This window comes from Phacochoerus africanus, chromosome 6 (genome assembly GCF_016906955.1).
Source record: "Phacochoerus africanus isolate WHEZ1 chromosome 6, ROS_Pafr_v1, whole genome shotgun sequence".
Taxonomy (NCBI): Eukaryota; Metazoa; Chordata; class Mammalia; order Artiodactyla; family Suidae; genus Phacochoerus; species Phacochoerus africanus.
The window spans coordinates 61,758,071-61,766,812 of NC_062549.1; the positions used below are offsets into that span (position 1 = coordinate 61,758,071).

Sequence of the window (8,742 nt, forward strand, 5' to 3'; positions counted from 1 at the left end):
GCCGTGAAGAATTCTTACAGGAAAAATTCACTGAAAATGAATGTATAATCCAGATTTTAACACAAACGAGGTAGACACAGCTTCCCTGCCCTTGGCCAGCACAGTGATAGCACAAAACATTAAGGCTGGCAGCCTCTGGTCCCAAACCACAGTGAATCCCAACACCCAAGTACAGGTTACCCAGTAGGAATTTGAAGGCCCCTTAAAGACCCTAGTGGTAGTGGTGGTGGCCCTGGAGGAGGAGGAAGAGGAGAAGGGGGAGCCGCTGGCCAGCACTGGTGTTGGCTGATTTTAACACTGTTCTGGGGTAGATGGGCATATGTGTAGAAACTATGAGAGCTTTGTGAACTTTCTGATATTTTCCACTATAATGAAGAGTATTTTAGGAAACTAGAAGAACTGAAGGCTATGCACTTGGAAATGATGGCAAAGTTGGATTAAATCTACCAGCATAAATTAATTATATGTAAAGGAATTTCAGCCAGTGACCATCAGTGAAGCCACTCCTGGTGTCTCTTCCAGATCTCTATCAAATAAGACCTCCTGTGGCCCATCTCCTTGACGATATCACTTTCAGAGCTGAATTTAGGCCAGTCTTCCCTTGTATTCCTCTGAAGGGCAGTTGCCCATCTTAGAAAAACAGAATGATGATCTACACTGAGGAGCTCATTGGCAACACACGGACAAACCCTTTTGATGAAGATTACATTCAGTGTGAAAATGCTGACTTCCCAGCAGTTAAAAAAACAAGAAATCAAAAGGATGGGTGCCAAAGATTATAGTACCTGAGATTTTTCAAATGATGATTAGAAAACAAAAGAAAAATGAGAACATGAAATCTACATCAGATATTGAAATGATACACAAACTGCTTAAAAAACCAAGGAGAATGTTGTATACCTGGAACGAGTATAATATTATATGTCAATTAAAAAAAGATGCACACCCTAAAAGTTGAGAGTTATGGGAGGGTGGGGCCAGCTAGGAGTTTTGAAAACAGGAGTTCCCATTGTGGCACAGCAGAAACAAATCCAACTGGGGACCATGAGGTTGTGGGTTCAATCCCTGGCCTCGCTTGGTGGGTTAAGGATCTGACGTTGCCGCAAGCTATGGTGTAGGTCACAGACATGGCTCAGATCTGCATTGCTGTGGCTATGGTATAGGCCGGCAGCTGTAGCTCTGATTGGCCCCCGAGCCTGGGAACCTTCATATGCCTCGGGTGCGGCCCTAAAAAGCAAAGAAGAAAAAAGAAGGAAGGAAGAAAGGGAAGGAAGGAAGGAAAGAAAGAAAGAGAAAGGAAGGAAGGAAGGAAAAGAGAGAGAGAGAGAGAAAGAAAAAGAAAGAAAGAAAGAAAGAAAGAAAGAAAGAAAGAAAGAAAGAAAGAAAGAAAGAAAGAAAGAAAGAAAGAAAGAAAGAAAAAGAAAGAAAGAAAGAGAGAGAAAAAGAGAAAGAGGCAGGAAATTTAAAGTCAAAATGTTGCAAGAAGGTGGACCCCCTTCCAGAGCCCAAGAATGGACTCTCGTCTAACACTCAGAAATGAACTGTCTGGAGTTCCCGTCGTGGTGCAGCGGAAACAATCTGACTAGGAACCATGAGGTTGCAGGTTCAATCCCTGACCTTGCTCAGTGGGTTAAGGATCCAGCATTGCCGTGAGCTGTGGTGTAGGTCACAGACACAGCTCAGATCTGATGTTGTTGTGGCTGTGGTATAGGCCAGCAGTTGTAGCTCCGATTTGACCCCAAGCCTGGGAACCTCCATACGCTGCAGGTGCGGCCCTAAAAAGACACAATTTTTAAAAAAGAAAAAAAAAAAAACAGATACTCAAGTTAATGAATTTGGTGCTTTTCTGTGTATGGGAAGATGCAAGAACTTGAACTCAATGAAATCATTCCTTTGATATGCGGGACCCTATATCCTGTGTTTTCACATCCTGTGGGCTCACTACTGGAGTGGCTGTACTCTGATGACTACTAAATGGCAAGTATCCTTTGTCTCCTTCCTGAGTTCCCTCAGGGCTCACTAGCACAGGAGGTGGCTGCAATCACTGACGACTGTGACATCCTTTGTTTACTGATATGGCAGGCAATATTTTCTTTCTCATGATGATTATATCTCCATAGAATAATTAATAATTTTTTAAAGCAAGAATATTTAATGTCTAAGAAGAAATTCTGAGCCAACCTAGTGCCTGTATCCATCGTTTTTCCTCCTTTATCATAAGAAAGTCAAGCAAAATGAAGAACAGAGGAGACCTAGGAAGGGAAAAACAAAAAGCTCTTCTGGCCTCACAAAAAGCCATGTATGTTTATTATAGGAAGAAATAGAAGCAAGAAATCCAGGAAAAATAGCTGAGAGACTTTTTTAAGTGAAAAAGAGAACAAATCTATTTAAAGTTATTAACTCAAGTTTATGTGCCCAACATACAGTGAAACCAAACCAAAATGTCAGAGTTTAGAGAAGAGAAAAGTTTATTTCAAGGCATGCAAGGAGATGGGTGGCTCATGACCCCCTCCGAAAAAAAATTGTCAAGCTTTTAAAATCCAGGTGAGGGAAAGGGGTTTACAGGGTAAGTGATCAGCTTGTGCACAATTCTCTGATTGCCTGATGGTGTCACAGAGCATTATCAACCTTAGGCTCCAGGAGGCCTGGGGGCGATGTGCTCATGGTCATCACATAGTTAACAGCTTCCGTCTGGTGGGAGAGATTGTCACATTTGTAAAACAACTCAGGAAATGTGCATCAGATACTGTTATCTAGGTACTTCAGAGAGGAGCTAAAGCAGAGGATATGGGGCAAGGGCTTTCCCTGGGGAAGGCTCCATAAGGTCCTGCTCCATTACAAAGCTAGACTTGTACCTCAATTGATTTATAGTTCAACTACTAGTGACAAGTTGAAAAGGCTTAATAGGATCTTTAGGCTGCAGCTGGGAGCCCAAAGTTTTTACAGAAATCATCCCCTATGCTTTATAGGCCAGCTCACAGGACCTACAAAGAGCCTCAAGTGTCCTGAATAGGCTGAAAAGTTGAAGCGTAAGCACAAGGTTAGGTGCCAGACTGCTGATTTTGAAGACCTTACTGAGAGATATCAAAAACACCTCTCAAAACACACATGTCCAACATTCCTAACAGTTTATAAACCATTTGATCCTCATGCATCCTCACGTGCATCCACTAACATAGAGAAAAATTTGACATTGAAGCAAGGGAAGAAAATTCAAAAGAAACATATTGGTCTTTTCTATCTTAAAAGCACCATCCCCAGTAAGAAGTGTTAATGCAAAGTCCTTGCTTTGTAAGTATAACCCTACAATACCCACGGTATCTTTCAGAGGAAGAGAGCAAACCACAGGAAAGCACCTGAGGAAAAGAAAATACTAGAAGAAGAGAGAAATTGTATCCTAACTAAGCAGAAGCAAAGAAAGAAGGCATTGCAGAAACTCCTAACAGCTCAGGCTAAGGCTTATGATTCCTATCAAAGTTTAGTTCAAATGTCTAAATCCAGAGTAAAATCTCTCAGAAAGAGTGAAAAGGGAAAGGAGACGAGATTACCAATAAGAACTAGAGAAAGATAAAAAAAATTTCAAAAGAAGACATTACTATTTGAATACGTTGCTCATAAAAATGCAAGAATGGCAGCAGAAAGGCATCATTTTAATACCCTAAAAAACACTGGGAATATGCTAAGTTTGTTTCAAAGAATGGTTAAGGTGGAAAAATACCTGAGAACTTGAGCAGTCGAGAGATGAGAAGTTTCACTGAAGGTGGCAGAAACTTTAATGAAGAGGAAAAATAGAAGAAAGAACAAACGGTGAAGAAAATTATTTTATTGATACTAACAGCCAGAATTATTGCAAGGAAAAAGATAAAGCCAATGAAGACAGTAAAGAAGAAAAATCTTTTGAGGAATAAAATGGGATAAGCAAAATCTCCTCTCTGTGCCTGTGCTCTTGTTTGCAGCATGGGGTGTCAGCAAACAATGCTTGTGGTGTTACGAACATGGGTGGGGAAATGATAAAGAAGCTGTGATACATAAATACAATGGAATATTACTCAGCTATAAAAAAAGAATAAAATGATGTCATTTGCAGTAGCATGGATGGGCCTAGAGATTATCATACTAAGTGAAGTCAATCAGAGAAAGACAAATATTGTATGATGTCACATATATGTGAAATCTAAAAAAAAAAAAAAAACTGATACAAATAAACTTATTTACAAAATAAAAACAGACTCACAGACTTTGAAAACAAACTTAGGGTTACCAAAGGGGACAGTTTGGGGAGGGGAGGAATGGACTGGGGTTTGGGATTGGCATATGAACATTGTGGTATATGGAATGACTGGCCAGCAGGGACCTGCTATACAACACAAGGAACTCTACTCAGTATTCTGTGATAAACCTATACGGGAAAAGAATCTAGAAAAAGAAGGGATATATGTTTATATTCAGGATAACTGAATCACTTGCTGTAGAGCAGAAATTAACAAAACATTGTAAATCAACTGTACTTCAATACAATTTTTTTAAATGAACAACAAAAAAATAGTGATGGGAACCTTTCTGATTGGTGCAGGGCTCTTAAAGTTATTGGTAGCCTGAAAAGGCTGAATCCAGCTAACTGGTCATATGGTCGGTTAGAGTAAGGCTTTTCCTGTTCTACTTTGTCTCACTACATAGGATCTGTTTGCCACTTTGATCTTGTATTTTTAAAAAGAGAGACTTATAGCCATCACAAACATTGTTATAAAAATATAAATTACTTCAATATTTTTGGTGAAAAAAATGGCTCAATACTCAAGAGAAGGAGTTCCCGTCGTAGCTCAGTGGTTAACAATTTCAACTAGGAACCATGAGGTTGCAGGTTCAATCCCTGGCCTTGCGCAGTGGGTCAAGGATCTGGCATTGCCGGGAGCTGTGGGTGTAGGTTGCAGACGCGGCTCAGATCCCACGGTGCTGTGGCTGTGGCATAGGCTGGCGGCTACAGCTCCAATTCCACCCCTAGCCTGGGACTCTCCAAATGCCACAGGAGCAGCCCTAAAACAAAGGCAAAAAGACAAAAAAAAAATACTCAAGAGAAGACAGAAGTATTGGCCTTTGGTAATACGTTTGGAAAAGTTTTTCTGGAAAGCATGAATCAATATTTTTAGGAGTTCCTGTGGTGGCTCAGTGGTTAACGAATCCGACTAGGAACCATAAGGTTGCAGGTTCAATCCCTGGCCTTGCTCAGTCGGTTAAGGATCGGCATTGCCATGAGCTGTGGTGTAGGTTGAAGACGTGCCTCGGATCCCGAGTTGCTGTGGCTCCAGCATAGGCCAGAGGCTACAGCTCCAATTGGACCCCTAGCATGGGAACCTCCATATGCTGTGAGTGCAGCCCTATAAAGCAAAATAAATAAATAAATAAATATTTTTAAATTTTTTAAATAAAAATTTTTTTAAAGAATTGGGGCAAAAAATCCATGATGAAGAAGAATTTCCAGTTATAGCAAATAATATTATAGCCCCAATAATGCCAAATTCAAGGACTACTGAATATTCAAACATAAATATATCAAAAAATAAACATATAAAATCATAAAAAATACATAAAAACACAACATAAAAATATATCAAAAATTTTACACAAAAAATTAAAACATGAAAAATATAAGACAAAATTTCATAAAAACAAAATAGGATTTCTAAATTCAATATTAAAATTCAAAATTAAATTTATAGTTAAAAATGGACAACAGCAGAATAAGGGAAAGGCATGATTTGAAACATAGTGAGGAAAAATTCTTCATAATTAAGGAAAGATAAACCTCCATTAGCACAGTAAGTCACAAATTTTTTTAAAAAATCTAATAGTAGATATATTCTATCAAAATTATCAAGCACTAAAGACAAAAAGAAAAATTTAAAGCAACCAAAGAACTGAGCAACAGCCCTTAAGTTGAAAGCAGACTTCTTCATAAAGATAGAAATCAAAACACAAAGGAATAAATAATTTCAGTTGACAAAAGAAAATCATTGACATACTAGAATTGTATAACCAGCTAAAATATCATTAAAAAGTAAGAGCAATATAAATATATTTTCCAATAGAAAAAATATGGAAGTATCAACTACTCATTTGTTCAATGTTCTAATTAAGAAAGAAGAAAGTTGAGTCCACACAAAAGATATTAATGCAAAAAGAAATTACAGGCAAAGAAGTTGGTAAAAATATTGGTAAACACATGGGTAATCCTAAAAAGCTGTGTGTAGAACTGGTAAAACACTAACAAGTGTATAAAAGCAAAATAGAACTAAAATGAGGGGCAAGAATGACACAGGGAAGTAAAACAGGGAAGTTAAAATGTCTGAAGTCTTTTTTTTAATTTGGACAGAGAAGACATTGATTACTTGTACATTTTGCAAATTCAGCTATATCTTTTAGAATGTTAAGAGTAATATGAAAATGAATAGAAATAGGATGCATAACTTCCAAGACAGAAGGAGGAGGGCATGAAATAGAATTTAATCAATCCAAATAAAGTCATAAAAGAAAAAAAGAAAAGAAATAGAAAAAGCAAGATAAAGAGAAAATCCAAAATAAGATGATAGGAAGAAATTCCAAGAAAGAAATAAAAATCTATACATAAATTTAGACCTCTGTCTTTTAACTTATGAGTTGAGATTACTTTTGATTGTCCTTAATAATAGATTAGAAGAGAGAAGGAAAGAGAGAGCAATAGGGTATTTGAGACACACCTAAAACATGAAAACATGAAAAGACTAAAAATAAAAGATAGAAGAAAGGTACCTAAAGAAATACTAAGCAAATGCAATGAAGCTGTATTAATGTCAGATAAAATATACTTTAGACAGAAGATATTATAAGAATGGCCAGCATAAAATGATAAAGAGAATAATCCATGAGGAAGGCATTAGAAATATACATGTTCTCATTAACATGGCCTAATAATTTATAAGCAGATATTTCAGAATTTACCAGGAGAAAAAATAATCCAGTATGATAATAGAAGATATCAGATTTTTGAAAAATAGTAGAGGTCAGTATTAGAATAAAACATTAATAAGCTTGAACAGATAAACATATATACAACCACACACCAGATAATTAGAATTCACCTCTTTTCAGATGAGTATGGAATATTTACCACACATTTACCAAAACTGGCAATGTTCTAACTACTAAGTCAATTTCAACAAATAGTTAGGAATTGGTTTCATTCAGCATTTTTCTCTACCCTCAACGCAATTATTTAAAAATCAGTAAGAAGAGGATAACTTTTCTATAAAGCTTTATATTTGAAAGCTAAAAGGCAAATTTATAAATAACTCACAATTCAAAAAAGTCAACAATGGAAATTAGAAAATATTTTAAATTAACAATCATGAAATATTACATTTTAAAACTTATGGGGTACAGTTAAATGTCTCAAGAAAAACGAATGGCTTTTAATATTTCAAAATGTTAATGCTAAGCTAATTCAATACAAAAAAATAGAAAAAAAATCAGAATTTAAACAGAGAAAGTTGGAGAGAAGAGTGGAAATTATTTTCTTCTAAAGAAATTAAGTACTGTAGTTCCCATCGTGGCTCAGTGAGTTAAGAACCCAACTAGTATCTATGAGGATTCGGATTTAACCCCTGCCCTCACTAGGTGGGTTAAGGATCCAGCATTGCCGCGAGCTGAAGGTCACAGACGCAGCTTGGATCCTGCATTGCTGTGGCTGTGGTTAGACCCCGAACCTGGGAACCTCCATGTGCTACTGCTGTAGCCCTAAAAAAAAAAAAAAAAAAGAAAATGAAGTACTCGTAGAATTACTAGCTCCAAAATTTGGTCCTTCAAAAGGATTCATAAAAGAGAAAAACCTCTAACAATACTGATCGGTGGGGCAGGGGTGGGGGGGGAATGAGACAACATTAATGAATGAAAAAATACTAGAAATGAAAAAATCAATTTAAAGATCTAGGATCCAAAATAAATTTGAAAAATTACAATGTTGCAAGGATTTGTCCTATCATATATCCAGACCTATTACAAAATAGAGTAAGTTTGTGATATTGGCTCGGAAATAGAAAATGGGCCAAAGGAACAGAATAGAAAGCACATGAATAGATGTATACACGTAGGAATACTTGACATATTCCAGAGATACCACTGAAAACCAGTGGGGAAAAAATAATTATTAAATGGTGCTAAAATAATTATTTTCCACAGAAAATAAGAAATGAATTTACATCCTTCTAGTTTATAAAATCAGCAGAACATTTCATATGGATTAAATACCTCTTTATTTAAAAATCCCATTACACATTTGGGAAGAAAATATGACAATTTTGTAGAGGACATTTTAAATCACAACAAAGAAAAACCACAGATAAAAAGATTGATACATACATTTGACTACATCAAAATGAAAGACTACTGAACAAAAAGTTTTTACATATATATGCATATGCATTCCATAATCAACAGGTAAAAATTCCAGTTCCTTATGTGGCTCAGTGGGTTACTGATCTAGCTTGTCTCTGTGGAGGCACCAGTTCCGTTCTCAACCCAATGGGTGGGTTAAGGATCTGGCATTGCTGCAGCTGTGGGACTCATCACAGCTCCAGCTCAGGTTCTGACTCTGGTCCAGGAACCTTCATATGCATAGGGGCAGCTGAAAAAGAAAAAAAAAGTAAAAATAAGCCATGGGTTTAAAGAATATATATACTATCCAGATCCTCTATAAAAATTACCTATAAA

General features: G+C 36.7%; 1 pseudogene; it reads left to right on the forward strand.

Moving 5' to 3' along the window:
- Positions 1 to 301: 301 nt before the first annotated feature.
- LOC125128676 (protein FAM161A-like) lies at positions 302 to 3,908 on the forward strand (annotated as a pseudogene).
- Positions 3,909 to 8,742: the final 4,834 nt, after the last annotated feature.